This window comes from Lottia gigantea (genome assembly GCF_000327385.1).
Source record: "Lottia gigantea unplaced genomic scaffold LOTGIsca_1182, whole genome shotgun sequence".
Lineage (NCBI taxonomy): Eukaryota > Metazoa > Mollusca > Gastropoda > Lottiidae > Lottia > Lottia gigantea.
The window spans coordinates 1-852 of NW_008707188.1; positions in this window are offsets into that span (position 1 = coordinate 1).

Genomic DNA, 852 nt, shown 5'->3' on the forward strand with positions numbered 1-852 from the left:
ACCTGAAAAATAGAAAAAATTCAGAATAAACAAATTTGCTACCTGACTAAAGTTGAATTTTGTTGACAAGTTGAAAATACAATGTAAATAGCTTGAAGTATATTCCTACAAATTAAACACTGCAGAAATAATTTTTTTTTGAACGTTTGCATGGAAGCTTAAAATTTTTTCATTGTTTTAATTTGCATTACAATATATCTGGAATATTTTGTCCAAAAATCATACAAATATATTCATTCATAAGCGAGTGAGAACCATTTTACTTTTATACTCAATTTCTCAAAATGGCTACTTACGCGATATATGACGTATAAAATTCTAAATCAACTATAACTTTCTTACTTCTCTTCATAAATCAATTTGGTAAAAAGTTTTAGGTTTCTCAGTCTAACAAAAACCTGAAAAAAAAAATTCAGAATAAACAAATTTGCTACCTGACTAAAGTTGAATTTTGTTGACAAGTTGAAAATACAATGTAAATAGCTTGAAGTATATTTGTACAAATTAAACACTGCAGAAATAATTTTATTGTGACGCTTGCATGGAAGATTAAAATTATTTCATTGTTTCAATTTGCATTACAATGTATCTGGAATATCCTGTCCAAAAATCATACAAATATATTCATTCATTAGCCAGTGAGAACCATTTTACTTTTATACTCAATTTCTCAAAATGGCTACTTACGCGATATACAATATTATGACGCGTAAAATTCTAAATCAACTATAACTTTCTTACTTATCTTCATAAATCAATTTGGTAAAAAGTTTTAAGTTTCTCAGTCTAACAAAAACCTGAAAAACAGAAAAAATTTAGAATAATCAAATTTGTTACCTGACTAAAGTTGAA